General features: G+C 42.5%; 1 pseudogene; it reads left to right on the top strand.

The window, feature by feature from the left end:
- The first annotated feature begins 1,069 nt into the window (after positions 1-1,069).
- The window catches only part of LOC143387390 (AT-rich interactive domain-containing protein 1B-like), a 38,870-nt pseudogene continuing 17,165 nt past the window's right edge, over positions 1,070-22,774 (top strand).

Raw genomic sequence — 22,774 nt, 5'->3', positions numbered from 1 at the left:
AGGGAGGTTTATTGTAAAGAATTGGCTTGTGCATTCGTGGAGCCTGGCCAGTTATAAATCTGCAGAGCAGGCCACCAGCCTGGAGACCCAGAGGAAAGCTGCCATCTGGGTCTGAAGGCAGTCAGCTGGCAGTGCACAGTCCTGGGAGGGAGGTCCTGTCTGTTTCTATTAAGACTTTCAAATGATTGGATGAATCCACTCCAGGATATAGAGTGTGATCTGCTTTTTCCAAAGTACACTGATTTAAATGTTAATCTTATCCTTCCCCATCTGCCTCCTAATCTCCTCTCCTCCTGCTTTTCCCTATTGTTCACGGTGGGTGGGTCCTTCTGTTAGCTGCAGTGTACCACACTTGTACCTGGGACCTGGGATAGCTCTTCTTTATATCGGGAGGATTTTCCTTCTAGACATTAAGTTGGAACTTGGACAATAACAAACATCAATCAATCATACCAACTTCAAACTTCCATACTCAAATAACCGATCAAATGATGTCAGTAATAAACAAATGGTCAATGCCATAGGGGAGTGGCACATGGTTCTGTGAGCACCCATCGTAGGGAGACCCGACCTGGTTTGAGGTGGGGGGGGGGGGAAGATATCAGGAAGGACTTTGAATGACACCTGAGCTGAAGATGTCCAACTGAGATGGGTCAACTCTGAAAAGAGCAGCAGAAGAGTCTCAAATGGAACATGCGCACTGACGAGGTGGTGGTGTTAGTAGTGTCCCAAGCAGTAAAACCAAAGTCAGGGACCTGAGTTCCGCAGAGGACCCCATAAGAAACGGAGCACCAGCTGTTCTCTGTGCTACCTGGAGCCTCCGGCCCCAGGCCAGGGTCACCTCTGCTAGGCAGAGCTGGAGCCTTCTGCGGCTGCACACTGGCTTTGCCGGGCCTCAAAGCACCAGGAACCTCTTCTGTCCCGCCCTGACCTCATATCAGGTGATGTTGGCCTGCCTGAGTCAGGACCCAGGGGGTGCAGGGTAGCCAGAGCCCACCCTCTACTGCGGGGCAAGTCCCCGCCAGCCGCCAAGGAAGGCACCTCTGTGTGGCAGCGGGCGCTGAGTGGCATGGCGTGGCGAGAAGCATTGGCGGCTAAAGCCAGAGAGCTGCCGAAAGCTCAGACACTAGGTGGAACAATGGAGCCCTGCAGGTGTGCAGCTCTGGGTCGTAGGGTGACAGCTCCATGCCAGTTGGGTGAGACCTCACCTTGTCCTGATAACATGGAACTGAGGCCTTAAGGAGCCCACAAGGTGAGCAAAACCCTGTTGACAATGGGTGGATGGTTTGCCACCTTTGGGCCAGTGGTCTTGATTCCATGAAGGTGAGAAAAGAGGGATTCGTGCCACATTTCGCCAATTGATGATGACCATCACCCTAAGGAGGCACTTACTGGCCATTAATAGAAGGCCTGTGTCCTGAGCAAGCTATGCCTTAACAAAGACCTAACACCTTTGTGCCGACTTTCCACACTGTCAGAATTTCCTGAATAACAATCAGTTCACAAGCTACACCACTTTCAGGAGATGCAATTCACTGAATACTGGTGGGTCACTGGGCAATCTCAAATTCTTTTATTCCATTCCAATCACAATTTCTGATATCTGTAACACTCAAATTACACATTGTACTTCACACACACACATATGTGTGTGTATGTGTGTATCATATATATATATATATATATATATATATATATATATATATATATATGTATATATAAAATCTCCACTCAAACTATATATATCGTAGAAAGATTAAGAAAGGGTTAAGGGAGCCGCAGAATGCTGTACCAAAAGCACAGGCAGCTGGCAGATATGAATGCAAAGACCACGTAGGTGGTCAGATAGGGTTTTAATGAACCAGTTCTTCTGAGTTGTTAAGACAGAGGATCTGGACTGAAGGGAATTTCAGAAGATCAGCTTAAAGGGTTAGCTTGATGTGCAGGCTTGGAGTGAGCCATGAATCTTCCTTACAGGCAGGAGAAACCTTACTGTGCTGAACCCTGCAGGTACATAACCAAAGGATCATTGCTGACACGTTTTTTCTTTCCTTGAGCAAGATTCAGGAGGGATAACCAGGTGACATGATCAGGGAGCCCTCATGTCCAGTTTTGGGGACTTTCTTCTTTCATGAGTCTCAGGTGAGTGGCTTGTATCCAGTGAGGTTGATAAGCTCCTGTGTTTTAGTTCCTGATATGATTTGGGATGTCCATGTAGCCAGGTGCTCCTGATTTAGTTTGATAAATTGGCATGAATAAGTTGTTCATCAGTTTGTACCATATGGTTTGCAGGGCAGATGGTGGTTGTTTACTTGAACAAACAAGGTGTGGAGTTATCCTTCTTTGGCATTTGGATTCAAAGTGGAGTAACTCAGGGCAACCTACTGAGTTTACAAAAATGGCGTAAAGCAGGGTTAGACACAGCCTGAAAACTCCTGTTCTATACATCCTGGAGGAACTCAGAGCTCTGCTCTCCATAGCCTATGTATATAACATGTTAAAGTTGTTTTTAACTTTACTCCCCACCTTTTAAGAGAAAACTTCCTGTATCTGGACATTGCAGATGTAAAGATGCCTATGTATGATAGAAGTGACACTAGCAGTGTTACTGGCCCACATTTGTTGACTGGATCAGAAGACATGGATTAGAAGCCCTAGAGAAGAATGAAAAAACTGTCCTGTGCCAAACTGGTCATATGTAAAAGATGTTTTTCATATTAAAACCATTGTTTTTTTTTTGTGTGTGTGTGTATGTGTGCATTTTATTCCTCATTATCGAATTTATAGTTGACAATGCTAAGTACTCTTTTGGAAATATCAAGCCTTCCTAGATGTTCTGAAGTGCCTGATCTTCATGTTGAAAGTAGAAGTTGTAAATATATAACACATTTTATAAATTTTCTTTTGTTAAAATTCATTTGAAATTTTGTTTCAAGGGTGCATACACATTGTGCACTGGTTCTCTGAAGAAGACGAAATGCAGAGTTCTATGCCAGTGTGCTTATGAGCAAAGAGTAACCATTGTTTCTTATGTCTGTGCATTTTGTTTTATTTTGATTTGTATATAATGTACACAAGGGACAAATGAGTACTAATCTACGCTATGTACTTTTTCTAGATGTTAATGAGATTGCCAGTGTATGGCAAGTGATAGTTAACTAGTAAATTTTTACATTTTGTATTAAAATTCCTAGAAAAGATTGTTTTCTGAAAATGTGAGTATGAAAGCCCACTGGGTTGGTGAAGTATGGGAATGTTCATAGGTAGACCCTTTAAAACTAAAAGTATTATTACATGTGTACAGTTTATTCAAGATTGTTGTGTGCACATTGAACCAATTTGAGTTCTTGCTTGAAATACCTGGTCTTTCTAGATGTTTAGAAGTGCCTGATGTACGTTAAACTTGAAGGTAGTAAAATGTCACCTTTAAAATATCTTTTTTCTAAAATTTACATGAAATATTATCTTTTTTGAATGGAATTATTAAACCACTGTTGTGAGCAGTATTGTACCATCTGTACTTGTTTAGTATTTTGAAGAAGGTTGAAGGGAAGCCATTGCAAAAGGTTTTATGCTAGTGTGTTCATTTTCAGACAACATTTTTCTGTATGTTTTATGCATTTTGTTTTGTTGTGATATAAAGGAAAAATGAGTCCCAAATTTGCAACAAGTAGTCTACATATTAAAGAGGTTGCTAGTGTTTGACAAAGTAGAAAACTTAGAACATTCTTTACATTTCTTGTTGAAATTCACAAGAAAGCTTGTCCTCAGAAGACCACTTTTAGATATGAATTTGTTCAACCATCTCTAAGAATCACATATGTCCACTAGACTGGAGGTGGAGAGAAGGAAGTAAGGAGGGAATGATTCAAGGTCAAAATGTTCAGATTAGAAGATAACTCATATTGTAACTATTAATATGCATGCTGTATGCATAGCAGACAAGTTCTTATATGAAGTATCAAGTCCTTCTAAATATTTAGAAGTGCTTGATATATTTAAAAGTAGAAGCAGTATAAGAAATTTTTTTGTAAATAGCTTTAAAAACTGGAGTCACTGAATCCACTCCGTAAAAGAGTATATTATCTATGCTTGTTCTTTAGGGGCCACTTCTCACTTTAGTCTCCATAGAGTACTTGCAAGAGAGAAGAAAGGCAAAATGTTTCCCAATTGCTCCTATTTCCCAAAAGTTTCCCAATTGCTCCTAGTTCCCAAAGTCTTTCTCCTGTCTGAAGAGCAAAGAACTCACTGGTCAGACCTGCAGGTCAGGAGGCAGCATATAATCACCTCAGACCTGCCTTGATGTGGTCAGGAGAAAAAGTAGGTTTTCAGGCCAGTGTGTCAGGGAATGTCTGCAGAGGCAGGCTGTTCACAAACTACAGGATATAGAAAACAGCTGTTGCTTAAAGTTCCACAATATTTGAAAATAAAAATGATAGTAGATTTGACCCAAGTTAACCAGACTACAATATTATTTTATGATTCTAGATTTAACTTCTTCTAACTTTTGGGTTCTGTTTTAGTCAGCTCTTTTGCTGCTGCAACTAAAAGACCCAACAAGAACAATTGCAGAGGAGGAAAAGTTGGGGATTCACAATTTCAGAGGCCTCAAGGCAGGGACAGTAGGCTCCATTCCTCTAGGCTCAAGGTGAGGCCGAACATCATGGTAGAAGGTTGTCGCATAGGGAGGCAGCTCACATGATGATCAGAAAGCAAATAGAGACTCTGCTTGCCATATACAAATATGTACCCTAAAGCCAGGCCCCAGTGACCCACCTCCTTCAGCCACACTGCACCTGCTTCCAGCTACCACCTAATTAATCCCATCAAGGGATAAATTCACTGATTGGATTAAAGCTCTCACAACCTAAGCATTTCCCCACTGAATCCTCTTGTATTTTCTTACATGTGAGCTTTTGGGGGATAACGCACATCTAAACCATGACAAGTTCCTTGGTTAGAAGTACAACATTTAAATTTTTTCTTCAATTCCTCCTGTCCTTATTTTACCCTTCTGTTTCCTTCAGTCTGCCTTCTGTTTTTTTTCCCATATTCTGAAAAGAAAAGGGATGGGTACTTGATGCTCACTGTGCATTTTACAGTCCCTGAACTAACCATTGACATCATGTTTCCAAATCGTTTTTTAAAAAGTCATTCTTGTTTATCCTTTGTAAATTTATTTTGTTTATTTTTTATATGGTGCTAAAGATCAAATACAGTGCCTCACATGTGTTAGGGAAGCACTGTACCACTGAGCCACAACCCCAGCCCACATTTCCAAATTTTATAGACTATCATTATCTACACAGATAAGGGTCAATTATGTGCTCAGAAATGGCTAGAAGATTCTTTACTCCAGTAATTCCTAGGAAATATAAACCTCCTTTTTACTTCATTTAATCACCTCAGACACTTTTCCAAAACCGTGCTCCTTTGGGCTTTAGGATCATTGGTACAATAACAAAACTTATAATCGTGCTCTGAAAGCCAATGGCAGAGAGAAACCATCCCACGCACGCCCTTGGTACAGACCCTCTAGTTCAACTGGATGGGCTGGAAGGAGGCCAAGGGCTCACTTTAATGGGTAGGATGTATCTTCTGGTGATTGATCACCTCCTCTGTAAATTAAGAAGATGACCAATGACTTATTGAGAAGTTTTTCAAGCAGTAAATCTCTCATTCCCTATTCTCTTGGGCAGTAATGGCATTTCTTAAGTCACAGAGAAATACAGCTGAGGTTACACATTCCTAAGAAGCAAAACTTGACTTGCAAAAGGAACAACTGGTAGGATTTTGGGCAATGTCAGCAATGCTGATCAGCAGCCATGCCTTCCTCAGTTCTCATTTATCAGGCAATGCAATTTTTGACAGATATCTTACTTGCACATTCAAAATGCCCATTTTAAAATGTATAATAGAGAATGAAGAAATTTGAGGAGTTTCAAACCAACATATGCTTATAGTCATGTAAGTCTGGTTTTTAAGTCAGTAATTATCACTGATTATCATAATACATATTAGCCCAGTTCTTTATGATTCAAAATTGCTTATGTGTACTTTAACACCTTTAGTGCATAAAATATGATATTACTATTCCTATTTTCAAAATAATATTCAGACATGACTTAGAAATACTGTCAACTGTGAGTAAGCCGTCACCAGTGGAGAAGCAGGCCTTAGCAGAAGCCACGTGCCACGGCGTTCTCTGGAGCTGGGTGCTGTTGTTCTTTCGACCATCATGAAAGACAGAGCAGGGTTGTGCAGCTGTGGTGCACAGGGCCCTCTCCTCACCTTGTGCCGGTTTTTGGCCCTTCTGTTCTTCTGGAAGGAGTGTTTTTCAATGTACAGGTTCTTACTTTGTTAGACCCCAGAGATGAAACTGCACGAAATCAATCCAGCACTTTGAACAAGGCTGTCTTCCTGGTGTAATATCTCTCAGCTGCTTTTTTGAGGTTTCACACATTCACAAAAATAACAACATTTTTAGCTGATCCCAATAGATTTTTCTTTGCAGCTGCATCACTTGAAAAAGCTTTTTGTTCCAGTTCTTAAAGTCTTAAGTATTGAAAGTAATTTGAAAAAAAAAAGAAAAACATTCCAATTATGATTTGTGTGTGTTGTGATGACTTTAAGGGCTGACAGGGCTTCGAATGGGCTTTGAAAAACCAGCCAGTGTGTCCATGGTGGAAAATACAGGATTTCAGAGTGCATTATTGAGTGTGCTGTTGTAAACTCATGGGCACGTGGCACGGTAGGCTTTTTTTGGCAGGACCTATGGTCTCAACCTGCAGCGATGCTAATGATATTAGCAAATTAGCACCACAGAGCTTGCCAGCTAATTCACCAGAGCCTGCTCACTCTCTCGCTGCTATAATTAAAACTAATTATTTTCTAAAACATAGTAATATATGAATATGTGCAATAATCATTTTGTAGTGGGCAATCTGTGGAGTCTTTTTTTAAAGCTGCCACCCCCACCCTTGGCACATGGTGCCCTGTGTGTACGGCCTGGCTGAACCAGCACTCTCACCTTTGCAGTATGTGAACCGGGTCCTGCCCATCAGACCTCAGATTCATGTGATTCTGACAGGGATCATTTTCTGGTTTCCCCTCCTTTATAAGGCTCATGCTCTCTCCCACCCCCTCGCCTCCCCGCCTCACAGTCCTCTCCACGCATCTGTTTGATGTCTCACTTGAAGCATCTCCAGTCAGGGTTGTACAGATGGTTTTCACAGCTGGTTTCTTTGGAAGTTCAGCTGTGATTCCCTGGATAGTTATACCAATTCCCTGCTGAATCCTTGTTCTTCCCTTAGAAAGAAATCAAAACCCATAGTTTTAACCTGAAGATGTCCGTTAGTATCTGTGATAAAGGTGTGCAAATTAAGTGTTCTCTGGTGAAGCTGTGAGGCCTGGAAGGAGCCCATTGCGTGGGTGGCTTTCCCCCTGCAGTGGTGATCTGAGCTGGCTGTCAAGGGGCTGAGGACTGGACGTAGTGTGCCAGGCTGCAGGGACACCCCAGCACCTTGCAAAGAAATGCACAGCCTTCCCTGCAAAAGGTCTTTTCCAATTATTGTTTTTGAAGTCATTTGGCTAATCATCTTCCCTTATTATAGACTAGACCATGTGCAATAAATAAAAAATTTGAATGAAGCAATAAGAAGTTTCAGATAATTTCACAAACTATAGATTATTTGAACTGAGGATATCAGAAGTCACTAAGCCCTCTGGCACCCAGGTAATGGATGGATATACATACCTAGTGTTTGCTTCCAAACCTGATGAGCATGTAAACAGTTGCTTATTCCATTTGTTGCCTACTCTGTTATAACTAAATAATATTGATAATAAGTTGGGCTTCGGTGGGGTAGGTCTTCAACACACAGAATGGTTGTCACTTTTCTTTTTTTTTTTTTTTTTACAAGAAGGATTGCCAAAATGTGGTACTATTCACATTTCAGAAATAAGAATGCTCCCAGTTACCATTTCTCTCTTCTTTTCTTCCTTCAAGGGAAACTCAGGTGTCCCATGCCTTACTCAGTAACAGTGCTGGCAGCACAGTCGGACAAATCACATGTATAATCCTGACTCTTTATCCTGTTTTCGATTAGCATCTATGGGTCTTGCAGATATGATGTCTCCCGGTGAATCCAAACTGCCCGTGCCTCTCAAAGCAGATGTCAAAGAAGAAGGCACTCCACAGCCCGAGAGCAAGTTGAAGGTACTTCCTCCCCTGCACGCGGTGTGGGCACTGCCTGGCCAAAGCTGCCATGCTGCTACTCTTCCCTGGTGCTGGCTACCCTTTTTGTTCTCTTGGTCTCTTCTCTCCTGCATGCCTTCATTTTGTGCAACATGTTCTAGTCTTTTCTTTCCCCACCCCCTCCATGGTGTGGATCTGAAAGTTACTAGTTCTTATGGCATTAACTCATATGTTGGGGGAGGGGGTGGGGACAAGACCCACCTGAGAAATGCTTTGGGGGTGGGGAGAAGTGAGGGATCTTGCCTGGTTTTGATCCTTGCAGCCATTTTCTCTGCCTTCAGTATGTAGCTTCCTGTTTTGGCCGCCCAGCAACAACAACATACTTAATATTTTGCTTTCCTGCCTTATTTGATAAATAAGGTGAACAGCTTTTTTTTTCCTTTCTTTCATAAGGGGTAACCCATGCTTAGCATTCCATGTAAGCTTGAAGTAAGCATGGTGGCTTTGTGGACTTATCCAGCATCCAGCAAACTTACCAAATCATACTAATTAAGAATGTTGTTTTAATACCTTATATATGTGTTTGTGTGTGTGTTTGTACATGTCTTTATATATGTGTATATATATATATTTATATATATATATATATATATATATATATATATATATATATATATATATATATAAATTAGTCTGTTAAACTGGATGTGCTTTTTTTTATTTTAAATAAAGTTTGCCCTACCTTTGTTATTTTTTTTTATTCCTCTACCACAGGATAGCTACAGCTCTCAGGGTATTTCTCAGCCCCCAACCCCCGGCAACCTGCCAGTCCCTTCCCCAATGTCCCCCAGCTCTGCTAGCATCTCCTCCTTTCATGGAAATGAGAGCGATAGCATTAGCAGCCCAGGCTGGCCAAAGATTCCATCAAGCCCTGTAAGTGGCTCTGGTTGTTTGTTATTTTTAATTTTGGGGGGTTTTTGGATAATTAATTAATTCTATGTTAATGCTTGCTTGTTGGTTTGTTTTATAAGACTTTTTCTTTATTATTGATCTGTGAAAAGGTTTTCTTTATAAATGATTGCATTGGTAATAAAATGAGTACTGTTTATGTGCATTGTAAAAGTTGGTTTCTTGTAACAGCTGTTTGGTGAAGTGCCCCCGCACAAAACGTGCTGGGTCTGAACTCAGGGGGCATTCTCCAAACAAGCTGTTTCTCCATTTACATGGGAACTGATGACAGCTATGGACTAAGTGATACATTTGGCCCAGCTAAGTCTGTCCTGGGCTGTTCCATCTGAAATATTTCAAAACTGCCTACCTAAATAAATAAATATACAACCTGGGTATGGTGTGGCATAACATCAGCCTTGCTTCATTTTCAAATCATATGTCTGAATTAACAAACTTTCAGAAATGTTAGTGCATGTGAATTTTTAGATTAATAATGTGTACCTATATTGCAATCAGTTGAGGTTGAAAAATGGTGTTCTGCACAAGACTGCTGATAATCTTGAAATATGTGTGTTTTCCATATGATATATAAATAACAAATGGTATTGTGTGTTATCAGGGACTTCTTTTAGCCTTCATGTCCTTAGAGTTGGGCCTACTAAAGAAATTAATTCTGTGTCATTAAAAAAAAGAGAGAGAGTAATGTGCTGTATTAACCTTTGTTTTACATTCATATAGGGAATCAAAAGATCTTTTTGAAAAATCTTTAACATGTTATTAGTTGCCAAGAAGGCTTAATTAACAGGCCAATTTTAAGGCAACTAATTGAAGAGCACAGGCCAGGAAAAGTGAGTCAGAGGGAAGACCATTCTGGCTATGAGGGATCTGGCAATCTAGTCAAAACCCAGAATGAGTCTGCTATTGATTATCCGCTCACTGGGTTAAATAGATAGAGCTTGATGGGTTGAAGAGCTGGTCTTTCTAGTAAATGTTTGTGAAATTCACACCGAGCTCTGGTACAACCAGTGTTTTCCTTTTTCAGAGGAAGAAAGGACACTTTGCTTTTGCCTTCCCTGGAGATGTGTTTCCATTGCAACCTGAGATGAGACATGCAATGCTTCCAGGATGTGTGAAGCAGGGCTGAAGAACAGGGAGAGTTGACTCCTTAGTTTTGGTGTCTCTATGTTATTTGCTTTGAGTCTCAGAAGGCAGCAACATTGTGTGGGTTTTTTTCCCCATAATCCACCCTGGTTATTTTTTCTTCCTCCCTCCCTCCCTCCCTCTCTCTCCCCCTTTCTTTCTTTCTTCCTTCTTTCCTCTCTTTATATAGGAAACGGCATTTTGGATCAGTAATGCTTTTAAATGAAAAGGTAAAATTCAAATAATGTTCCAAACACACTCGCACATTGACTCAGAGGAAAAATTTCAGAGGTAGAAAATAATAACCTTTAAAACTTCAGACAATAATTAAGAATAATAATTTACTAAAAGCAGACTGCAAAGCTGGGTTTGTGGCTCAGTGGCAGACCACTGCCTAGCAAATGTGTGGCCCTGGGTTCCATCCTCAGCACCACATAGAAATAAATAAATAAAAGGTATTGTTTCCATCTACAACTAAAAAAAAAGACACTACAAACAGACCTTGCTAATCTCAGAATTACAAATAATGACTGAGGGTGGGTACTGGCTTCTAGCTTACTGTTCAGATTGTCTCCATCCAGCAAGTCTGTAGGAAGAGCTCATCAAAATCCCACTTTCTACTTAAATGTAAGAAAATCAAATAATCCTTGACCCCATTTTCTGTTTCTAATACAATTACACTTGAAATTGTATATTAACATTTACTAAATATTTCTACATTCTTTAGTCTTCTAAATTGTTTTATGTTTAAAATTTTACAAGCAAACTTTTGGCTCTGGTGCTAGAGAAGCTGTTTCTAAAGTGAAAGTTGTCATACTCTTGCTCTATATTGTGCAATAACCACTTTTTTTAATGAGTTGGTAATTCAGGAAGGGGGACCAAAGTAGGGCATCATGAAGGACCACATGTCATTTTCACTATCCAGTCACTGCAAATATATGCAATTCAGGAATATTTAACTGCTCTGTCTGAGGTACCACTTCAATTTGTGCTTGCAATTGTTCTTAATAATGTCCCTAATAAAGCCCATCTAACAGCAGGACTAAAAGAGGCAAAATAATAAGCCTGCTGTTGCTTTGACAGTGTACTGTGGACCAACATTGTTTTGTTACAAAACATTCTAAAATAAAAATAAGCATTTGTCCACACACATGCACATATACATATCACCAAACATATGGTAAAGACTGTGAAAATGTAAATCTGCCTAAAAGGCTTGAGGGAAATGTACTTTTAGGCTTAATTAAAGTATATGCAATGAAAACATTTGTGCCACCATAAGAATGTCTTGCTGTAGTTTTTTTTAACAATTTACATTCCTTTCTTTGCCTCCACAACAGTTTCAGAACAGTAGGATGCAATTTTTACAGCACCCAAGCAGCATTAGATGGTCCTTGGTGACCTGGAAAAGTTACCTGGTCTTTCTGAAGGGCCATCGCTTGTCCATTGCTGGGGGCATGGTGAGGGGAGCCTATGGTAAAGACTTTATCTAGAGGTTTCCTTGTAGTCTATTAATTTTTTTATTTTGGTTTTCTTCAGTCCTAGGGAAGGAACCGAGGGCCTTATTCATGGTAGGCAAGTTCTCTACCACTGAGCTGCATCCTTAGCCCATGGCTAACGCCTACAGTCAAGAAGAGGTGTGTTGAGCCTGGTCAGTGGAGAGAGTGATGACACATGTGCTCTTTATCTACTGAGCCTTGTTTCTCCTCCTGTCCTTTTTCTATATTCAGACACCCAGATCCTAGCTCTGGTAATAATTTGGCTAGTGAGCAGGCCTTTCAGCCTGCAGTCTTGCTGATTGCATTCACATTCACTTCACACCTTTCTCACTGAAATCCTGTGGACAGGCTGTTTGAATAGGTTCTTGGTTCTTATTTGAATGCTGCCAGACTTTTCACACTTTTTCCTTCCATTGGAACCTTCATACACAAATGTCTATAAGGACCATCAATGTTATGGCCACTGTGCTAAGTGCTGTGGATTCAAGCTAAAGTCTAGTCAAGAGTGCAGTCAGACCAACAAGCACACGCCAAACAGTTTTACCAACTGTGTAATGAAGGACTGCATAGAAAACATGAAGTGCTGGCAGATTGAAATAGTCCCCCAGGATTGTTGTCACACAGATGGAGGCCCGACTGTGCGGTGCAGTGTCCTTTGCTATGGTGCCATAAAAGTACTTTGGGGGAAGATCTTAATATTAAAAATAAACCTTTTATCTTTACACATTTTTCTAATTTTAGGAGAACAAATTGAGATAGCACAAGTTAACAAAGAAAGGTGACAAGAGTTAAAATACATATATGCAAACTAAGCAGCTAATCGTACCTCAGGCCTGCTCCAAGTTATAGGCATCACTGCCTTCAGATAGCAGGAGCAACCTGTCTACACCCCAGTCATGATTAGCCACTCCCCAGTCTCAGTTTAGAGAGGACCAATGGCAGGTGGAGGGACTGGGGTTGTGCTCCAGGGGTAGAGCCCTTGCCTAGCACATGCGAGATACTGAGTTCAATCCTCAGCACCACTTAAATATAAATAAGTAAATAAAATAGAGGTATTATATCCAACTACAACTAAAAAAAATTTTTTTTAAATTAAATAGGTGCCAAATGGATCTTAAATTTAGGGTAAGGATAAAATTGGTCATTTTAAATTGAAATGATTGCTTTTATTTCTCATATCTTTAATCTCAAACTTTACCTCTCAGTTTTTCACAAGTGACATGAAAGAAGGAAGACGTTTTTTAATTTAACTGATTACAGGAGGTAATACTTTCTTCCTCATTTTCTTATTATTTCAAAACTTCATTTTTGGAAAACACAGGACTTATTTTTTCTAGTGTGTCTAGTACTCAGTACTAGCATGTACCTGGCAGCAGCATCCTGCTGATAACACCCATGTCCTGCAGTGCAATCTGAGAGTCCAGTGTGAGCCGTGTAGACACTTTTGTCTTCCACCTCCAATAATCCTGGGGTACAATAGCACAGAAGGAAGGACATATGTGTACATAACCTGGATGCATGTGGGCATACAATATATGGATGGATATGGATGTATGTTTTAAGTTTTTACCTAAAATAATTTCTTGCCACGAGTGGTGGCATATGCCTATAATCCCAGCAGTTTGGGAGAATGAGGCAGGAGGATTGCAAATTCAAGTCTAGCTTCAGCAACTTAGCGAGACCCTATTTCGAAAATTTTAATAAAGGACTGCAGATTGGCTCAGTGGTAGTGAGCCAACAGGTTAAATTTCTAGTTCCACAAAGTAGCAATGATCATGGTAATTTCTAAGTGAGTTGAAGTTTTAACATCAACAGCAAAGTCAGTTCTCAAAAGCTCACACTATTTTTTATCCTACCATTCTACATTTTAATCTACATCAACTGCGTCACCCATAATTATATATTTTATGTAAAGATTTTATGCCTCAGTAATTCTAAAGGTGAAGGCTTAATACTGCAGCCAGATGGCTTTCGACAGTGGCATGGCAGATGGGAGCTGCCACTCTAGAGGCTCTGAGGGTTCCGTTCTCAGGCATTCTTTTTCAGCGCCTGACTTATTACTAAGGGTCATGTCAAGAAATAAGGTGTAACAGCCAAGCACAGTGTCAGTCATGTTATTGACCACCCCCCCACACCAAATTTCAGCTATATATTTTAAACCATGTTAATGCTAAAAAAAATTAAAAGAAAAAAAAAACAGGACTGTTTCAAATAGTGACTATATTGCCAGTGACAGCCTAGTAAATACTCAGGAAAAAATGAAATAAATTATTTGTTCCAGGGAAATCTTTTTTTTCTTTTAATTTTTTTAGTTGTAGATGGACACAATACCCTTCTTTTATTTATTTATTTTTATGTGGTTCTGAGGAGCCTCACACATGCCAGGCCCTCCCTCTACCACTGAGCCACAGCCCCGGCCCCCAGGGAAATCATTATTGAAAACTTAGCAGTGGTTTTACACAATACCCTAGCATTACAGATATTATAAATACATACACATTATTACAAGGATAGAGACAAAAGATAGGAAGGAATGTAATAGGGCTGCATAGAACTGAAAGAGCCACCTGGCCAGATCCACGATCCAGAGGGAAGGTGAACATTTTTACAGAAGTGCTGAGGGTGAGGCCCACGTGTGGCTGGAGCAGGAGTTGAGAGCTATTAAAAGAAGAACATGAGAGCCCCTTCACCTGAGAGCAGCTCGGGCAGTGTTGAGTGGGGAGAGCCAGGAAGAGCTGATCCCTGGCCCGGCACATGCGCCAGCTCAGGGCCAGACTTTGTGTTTCTCAGCAAGTGCCGCTGTCACTCCTCTGGGTGATTCAGGGTTTTCATGAGACACACACTAGCCATTCTTTTATTATTATTATTTCTTAATTTTTTTTTAGTTGTAGATGGACAGAATACCTTTATTTATTTTTATGTGGTGCTGAGGATTGAACCCAGTGCCTCAAAGACACCAGGTGAGGACTCTGCCACTGAGCCACAGCCCTGGCCCCACACTAGCCATTCTTGGTGTGACAAGGAAAAGTAGGAATAGATTTAGTATGGGGGCTCTGCAATATGACAGGTAAGATTTTTAATTCACTGTGATCCTTCTCTGAGCTAGAACCTTTTCTTTTAAAAAATGCAATGACACTTCATTGAAATGTTGCCTTCTGGGATTCAATGCTTATTAGTTAAAGCAGGTTTCTGTTTATTTTGGTTTAGTTTTTTAAGTGTCTAAAAGGGAAAGTTTGGCCCCTTTTATTTAAAGTCAAAGTAAAATCTTAACTAGGAGAATGTGTAGTCTGTGCCTGAACTAGTAGCCTTCATTCCTGACTGTCATGTGATAGCAATAGTTTTTACTCTCGTCTCTTCTTGTTGGTGGGCTCACAACTGTTTCCTCACCTTCTTCCCTCCACCTCCCTGCCCGTCTCCACATGCTGTCTCTGGCACTAGAAGTCCAGTTCATGCACCAACACTGGGGAGAAGATCACAAAGGTCTACAAGCTGGGGAACGAGCCAGAGAGGAAACTGTGGGTAGACCGGTATCTGACGTTCATGGAAGAGAGGGGCTCCCCGGTCTCCAGTCTGCCTGCAGTGTGCAAGAAGCCCCTGGACCTGTTCCGGCTCTATGTCTGTGTCAAAGAGATTGGAGGTTTGACCCAGGTAAGAATGAGTAAATGAATTAGAAGTCATTACAAGCAGAATCTTACAGAACCTTTCATTGAATATGTGAACTCAGGGGGTTTTTTGTTTGTTTTTCTTTTTTGGGGTACCAGGAATTGAATTCAGAGGCACTCGACCACTAGCCACATCCCCAGCACTATTTTGTATTTTATTTAGAGACAGGGTCTCACTGTCTCACTACATGCTTCACATGTAGCTTTTGCTGAGGCTGGCGTTGAACTCATCATTCTCCTGCCTCAGTCTATCAAGCCACTGCAATTACAGGAGTGCACCACCACACCTGTTTGGAATCAGGTTTTTCTCTCACAAAGGAAATGCTAAACCTGTTGGAAGGTCACATTCTGGTTGGGGAAAGGGGTGGCTCTACCACAATCCAGTGTGACCTCAGTAGCTCTAGAATTCTCTGGAATCTGCCATGAGTTCATATAAACACTTTAGAAATTTTTTGTGAATGGCTGAATTACTTATCTGGATCAGATATAAATGACATTCACTGTTTCCCTCTGTCCAGAGCAACTTATCACAGAAATTAAGTCATCCTGGTAAAGCCACGTCCATGACCTCTGGACAGTGAGGAGGCTGCTGTGTGGTTTGTAGTAGAGCTGGGCTAGAGTGGAACAGGGGAGGTGGCCTGGGTACAGAGCTCCAGGAGGTGCTCATGGTCCTGGTGAGCTACTGCCTAACTCTCAAAATAAGTGTCCCCTAAATCTTATGACCTGGGCACCTACTTTGCTCACCCCAGCCCTACCATTTTTTCAGTAAGGAGCCTAGTTGGTTGGATGTATCCTGTCATAGAAACATGTGAGGGTACTAAATCATGAGCTAGTGTCACACTGTGGCCTTTGTCTTTCTATATGCCCAGGAGGTGGAGGGTCAACAGACCCAAAGCCTAGATGAGGAGGCCATGTGTCAAGACTGTAATCCCAGCAGCTCAGCTAAGGCAAAAGGATCACAGGCCCAATTTAGGAAAACCCTGTCTCAAAATTAAAAATAAAAAAAAACTGGGGAAGTAGCTTAGTGGTAGAATGCTTACCTAGCACAGGTAAGGCCCTGGGTTCAATACCTAGTACAGGGGATGGGGTAGAATAGATGAAGAAACTCTAATAACAGGATAAAGTACAATAATATAGTGGCCCAGGGACATTCCCACAGTAGGTAGGAGAGCCAGATCTATCTGACTCCAAAACATGACTTTTTGATCCCCCAATAGTTCTCCACCCCAGCTGTGTATGAAAATCTCCTGGGTCCCACCCAGGAGACAGCCTCCAATTCTGGTGACCAAGGTGACCAGATCACTATCCAAGGGCAAGTCTTCATTCATAAGTGTCACTGAGGGCCTGCTGTGTCTCATGCTACCACTTTGGGGGACACAGAGGGGACTTTTGTTCTTGGCCTTCCCACTGGACACCCGACTAAGGCCTATGACAGAAACAATTAAAGCTTTTTTCAAGACTCTGCATCCTCGGATATGAGTTAAGTGACACAGACCCATGTGAGTGATGGTCATCAGAGAGAGTGATCCAGATACCTCTTCCCACCACCTTCTCCCACTCCCCACGTTCCTACACCTAGACTTTTTCCAACAGAGACTTCAGAATCACCAAGATCATCAGACTGGTATCATGTAGCAGTTGTTGGGCTACCTTATTGTGACTCTTTCAGCAGTGCATACCCAGATTGGATCTGCAGACATGAATCTTTGCTAGCTTACTAATGAGAGGGTTACTCACATGTAGCTGGGGACAGCTGCACCCGTGCACCGACCAGCTCAAACTCACCCGCTCAGGCTGCCCCAAACAGCATGCTGACTGGTTTTGAGGCAGCCACAGGCCTGCTGTTTGCAGTCTTGTGTTAAGTGGCAGAAGAGGCTTTTCCCTTAGCATTCCACAGTTGGTTTATTCTGCATCATTTAGTACTAGATGCATGGACATAAAGAGCCCTGTAAGAAAGATGGACTCGAGAAATTCAACATTTCATGAAAAGCTGCTGTCTCCTTGACCCTTCAGCGCTACTTAGCACAGCAGACACCAAAGGCACATCCTGCCCCAAGTCATTTGTAGATCTCCACGTTTCACTGTGTGTCTGACCTTTCATAACCTGCTCCCAGGAGGGAATGAGGTGAAATAGTGCCCTGAATCTTTATGTTGCACCTCAGGACCTCCTTATCATCTTGCTCTGTCTGCCCCTGCACTTGTCCCCGTCCCTTCTGCAGTGGAGATGTCTCCAGCCTGAGTGGGCTCATCCTGTGCAGTACTTACAAATGTTGGTCCCCACCCAGCCTCTGAGCTGGGGGCAAAGTGCTCAGCCAGGGAGCCACGGCACCATGATGTGTTTTTAAGTTTGGGGCATTTGGTGACAAGGACTCACTGCCTTTGCACAGGTGCTGCTTCTGCCCACATCACAAGAATCCTCCAGTGAGAGGGCAGTGGACAGATGGACATGGCCAGACTTACAGTCTCAGTTTGGGAACTACTGGCTGTTGGAGAAAAGCACACTTAAATTGAAAAACTGCTATTACTTTTAAAGCCATTGTTTGATGCCCTTTTTGCTTAATTGGCCATGGGGTGGGATGGGTGTAAGCAGGAGTACCCTTCACTGGAGGACCCTGTGCGAGGCCTCAGGAGCTGGAGCCAGTAGAAGGCCTCCGTGAGCGTGCCTTTATGTCGCTATCAGCAGGTTGCTTAATGGCTTCATAACTCTGAATGCTGTCTGCACTGTGAGTGGGAGTAATGAGCATTAGTTAAAAGAGGCAAAGAAAAAAAGTCAACCAAGACATTAAGTGCTTTTTTTGTCTCCTGGCTTTAAACAAGCCACTTTGCTGCAAACCAATGATCCTGCTGTTTCTTCTCTTTTTCTTTTTCTGCTAGGTTAATAAAAACAAGAAGTGGCGTGAGCTGGCAACCAACCTAAATGTTGGTACTTCAAGCAGTGCAGCGAGCTCCCTGAAAAAGCAGTATATCCAGTACCTGTTTGCTTTCGAGTGCAAGATTGAGCGAGGGGAGGAGCCCCCACCTGAAGTCTTCAGCACCGGGGACACGAAGAAGCAGCCCAAACTCCAGCCGCCATCTCCTGGTAGGTGGCAGCGCTACAGCTGGCAGAGGAAAGCCCAGGGTGCTAGAGGCCAGAACTGGAGGCTGCACAGCTGTGGGGACAGGGAGAGAGGAGAGGAGGGGCGTTCCAGACCTTTGAGAGGAAGTGGTGTCTCCTTTTGTTTTATTGTTTAATTGTACCCACTGGCAGTGCTTAGGAAAGTGAGCGTAAGATTTGGGGTGTTGTCCTCTGTGGTCGGCACCTGAAAGGCCTCACTCTTTTGCTTTTACCTAATTTAGTCAAAATGGATTTGCAATTCTGAGATATATATCTTTATTTCTTATACAAGAATTTTTAAATTTGCCACATAACTGCATAAAAAAAACATCACATTCACCTGTTCCAAAATTTAGCCCTGCTGCACCATGTCACCTGTAGGTATAACAGCTGGCTAGTGCCAACCCTTCCTCTTCCCAGGGTTCAGGTTTGTTTATTAGCAAAATGAAATTCATACTTGGTTTCTGATGTCCCCTACCCAGCAGGTTCTCACTTTGCAGGAATCCCGTGAACCACCATTAAGATCCGTCTATCCCTACTTCTGAAAGGGGTTGAGTGGTGAGCTTAGACGGAGTCCAGAGTCAGGACCCTGCATGCGTGTGACTCTCCAGGCAGACAGGATGCCTGTGCCTGCCTCTCCAGCCCCTGGGAGAGTCTGCCCTTCTTTGCAGCTCTCCCACTGGCCTTCATTCTCCCACTTAGGATTCAGATTTGAAGTTACCAAGTCTCTTACTCTGATAGTAAATGCAGTACTTGAGGCAGGAAGAAGCTGGCAGCATGCTCTGCTCTAGGTGACCTTCCCACCTGAGAAAATCCCACCAATTCTGTTTTTGGCCACTCGTCATTACAGAGGACATTTCCAAGCCCAGTGACTTTCAGCAGTGACTTTACTGTGCTGTTCCCTGTCCCTACACAGGAGACAGAGGCTACACACACTGCTGGTGTAAGCACAGCCTACTCTGAGCAAAGCTGTTGCTCTGTTCTGGTTGTATACAGTGGGCCAAGAGCTTTCAGCATGCTCATCACTTTGCCTTCGTATCAATCCTGGCTCTTGATGCTGTTAGATACCCCTGAGAAAGCAAAGGCAGGAAGAAGCTAAGTTCCTCATAGCCATGCAGCAGGGCCACAGGAGGTCAGATTTGGGGTGTTTGACTCTAGCTCATTCACTGAACCCACCAAATGCCTCAGCTTGTATGACAATGTCTTTGTAGCAGATAAATGGTTGATACCTAGAAGGCAGAGAAGGGAGTTTTCCCTTTTGATGATTGCCTCCAGCTCCTGTCTGGATGGCAAAGCTGGTATCTAAGGTTGCCAGTCAAGCCGTCTCACGTAAACACTTTTCAGCCTGGAGTACACTTGTAGAAAATACACCTAGATTTAGACCTGTAGGTTCCAAGTATAAGGAGGAATCCTCCTCTTTGACCCCACCCTTAAAAATCTTGAGCCTTTGTCACTTAGGGTGTTTCTGAAAAACTGGGAAATCTAATTTTTTAAATTGCATGTTACATTGAGTTCACAGAATGAAAGAAGCTTGCCACAAACAGCTCTGAAACTATTTTTCCAAAATAAAAACTCAGTGGGGTGCAGGGAACAAAGTGGTGATGTCTGCAAAGATCCAAGGGAAGGAGCACGTCCCTGAACAGTCTGTGCTTGTGTGGGGATTGCTCTCCCAGCATGCCTCAGCCAAGCACTGAAGCCTCACCACAGTCCAGATCCTCCAGAAAGTGGAGGCCTGTTCTAACCGCTGGCTCTTTCCTTCCCCTTTTCTAAAACTGCTGCCTTTAGGATGGCATTACATTTGAGCTAAACAAAAGAGGTTAGATTGTGCATGCACCCTTTGGATCAGATGGAGCTGGGGTCCTGCCTGTGACACAGGAGGCAGTGAAAACAGAGCTTCCTGGCCTTGATTGTGAATTCACTGGCCAGCTAGGAGAGCACTATGCTGAGTTCTGTGGACCCCACAAAGACTGGCCAGAGGGTAGTGAGCAGTGGTGTCCTCACATCCGAAGTCAGACCTTGCATCAGTTGTCCATGCACCTGTCTGGTGGCCTGTCTGGGCCTAATTCCACCACAAAGGAGAGTATCTCTGAAACATTTGTATTGCCAAAGAAGGAAATTAAAAATCTTCCTAACTATTCCCCATGTCAGTATCTCATAAAAGATTATTCCATAATCTTTCATCTAATTTTCAGCAAAAAAAGTGTTCTTTGAAGTCATTAAGAACACAATTATAGGCCTGGGGTTGTGGCTCAGTGGTAGAGCATTTTTCTAGCATGCATGAGGCACTGGGTTAGATTCTCAGCACCCCATAAAAATAAATAAAATCCATCAAATATTTTAATATATTTTTTAAAAATACTTTTAAAAAACCCCACAATTATAGAAGGATGCAGTAGCGGCCCCTGTAATCTTAGAGGTTCAGGAAACTGAGGCAGGAGGATCACAAGTTCACAACCAGCCTCAACAACTTGGCAAGCCCTAAGCAACTCAGAGAGACCCTATCTCTAAATAAAATATAAAAAAGGGCTGGGGATGTGGTTCAGTGGGTAAGCCGCATTTGGTTCAGTGCCCAGTACCAAAAAAAGAAGAACATGATTCCAGTTTATTCCTATCAGCACATTCAGGTAAACTAAACTAAATGGTTCCCAAGAAACATTCTAGATTTTTGTCCAAATGCTCTCTGAACCAAATGAAAAAGCTAAATCACAGCCGTATGCCTGTAATCCCAGCGTCTGGGGAGGCTGAGACAGGAGGATCACAAATTCAGAGCCAGCCTCAGCAGTTTAGCAAGGCCTTAAGCAAATCAAAGAGATCCTGCCTCTAAATAGAAACATATAAAAGGGCTGGGGATGTGGCTCAATGGTGGAGTGACCCTGGGTTTAATCCCCAGTACCAAGAAAAAGAAATGAAAAGAAAAAGCTAAATCACTTGGCTGTATCTTAAGAGCATTGCATTGGTACAGCTTTGATTTGATGTGGCTTCTGTGTCTCAAGATATCTGTATAGTCGGTCACTGGAGGCATGACCTCTTCACCTCTGGGGATACATTGCATAGGCACACCAGACACCCAGGTGTGCCCACAGGAACCTGGACAAGGCCTTGAACTGTGGTCTGCATCTCTAAAGGCACCCAGGGGTCTCCATTACTGAACCTATAGAGTATCGCAGAGCAGTTCCAGACATCAGCCAGGCACAATGAACCACCAACCAGGTGGCCCCAGCAGGCCAGAGGGTGGAGGGAGCTGAAGGGCTTTATGGAGAACCAGGCACAGAAGCTGTACATTCAATTAGTAAGGCTCTAACCAAAAACCCATCCATCTTTGCTGGCAGGTGGCTGACTGAATATCTATTATTAGTTGACAGGTGATGTCACAAAACCTGTCACGGATCCAACTAGGGAATCCTCAGTGGAAGATAAATGAGAAAGGGGCTGTGGTATAAACAAAGGTGCCCTCTGGTTGACCTCCAGTCACCAGACCTGGGACACATCAGCTGCTGTTCTCCTCACCCTCCTCCCCACGTCCCTCCCATCAGAACTAGGTTCAGTGCTGTGTAAATTATCTTCCCAGCTAGGAGCCTGGCTGTTCTGTGTGAAGCTGTGAATGTACTTAACCTTCAGTAACCTTTCCATTGTTTACTTTAGAGTATACATTTGTAGCTTCTGGCAAAAGGTAGTGACGTCCTAGAGAGCTAGACCTGCCTGCTCCTAAAGGCTGCTTTTTTTCCCCCTTGAAAGGAAAGGGGAAAACCCTGGCAAGAGAGAATTTTTCCTTTCTTTTTCTTTCTTATTTTATTAGCTGTAAATGTGAGTACTTGTACATAAGGGCCATTCTGTAATCACAGCCTGTGCGCCTGGTTTCAGGAAGGCTGTGGGGAGCCTGCTTGCTTTAAGGAGCAGGCGGTTTCTCATCTGAAGCCCTGGGGGCGGCTGGTCTGCAGGACTGCCCTCGTTTGTTTGTTTATTTATTTATTTATTTATTTATTTATTCTATTTCTTTTTTTTTACTGTTGGTTGTTCAAAACATTACATAGTTCTTGATATATCATATTTCACACTTTGATTCAAGTGGGTTATGAACTCCCATTTTTACCCCGTATACAGATTGCAGAATCACATCAGTTACACTTCCATTGATTTACATATTGCCATACTAGTGTCTGTTGTATTCTGCTGCCTTTCCTATCCTTACTATCCCCACTCCCCTCCCCTCCCCTCCCCTCTTCTCTCTCTA

Source organism: Callospermophilus lateralis, unplaced genomic scaffold (assembly GCF_048772815.1).
Source record: "Callospermophilus lateralis isolate mCalLat2 unplaced genomic scaffold, mCalLat2.hap1 Scaffold_167, whole genome shotgun sequence".
In the NCBI taxonomy this organism is placed as follows: domain Eukaryota; kingdom Metazoa; phylum Chordata; class Mammalia; order Rodentia; family Sciuridae; genus Callospermophilus; species Callospermophilus lateralis.
This window is presented reverse-complemented; position numbering and strand designations above follow the sequence as displayed.